Source organism: Hipposideros armiger, unplaced genomic scaffold, assembly GCF_001890085.2.
Source record: "Hipposideros armiger isolate ML-2016 unplaced genomic scaffold, ASM189008v1 scaffold_855, whole genome shotgun sequence".
Taxonomy (NCBI): domain Eukaryota; kingdom Metazoa; phylum Chordata; class Mammalia; order Chiroptera; family Hipposideridae; genus Hipposideros; species Hipposideros armiger.
Genome location: NW_017732205.1, coordinates 201,529 through 201,912, shown reverse-complemented (window position 1 = coordinate 201,912; position 384 = coordinate 201,529).

Below are 384 nucleotides of genomic sequence, written 5' to 3'. Positions count from 1 at the left end.
TATTATGGGGCCGGCCAAGTGGCGCATTGGTTAGCAGTTGGTTGGGGACGCTAGCTCTGAGCAGCAGAGACTCGTTTCAGATCCCACATGAGGGCCAGTGACACTGCGCCCTCTACAGCTCAACCTGGAGCTGGCCTGCCATGAGTCACTGGCGACAGCGGCGTAAGCTGCAGTGGAGCTGCAGTGGGCTCCTGTAAGCTACCGTGAGCAGCTGATAGCCGGCGTGAACTGCCAAGAGCCACAGTGAGCGGCTGTCCCATGGCCAGTGACCAATCTGCCTCACCCGGGAAGAGCGCAATGATAATACCAACATGGGCCAGTGAAGTGACGTCCTCCACAATTAGACTGAAGAACAAAATGACAGCAACTTGTCTGTTCCCCTTC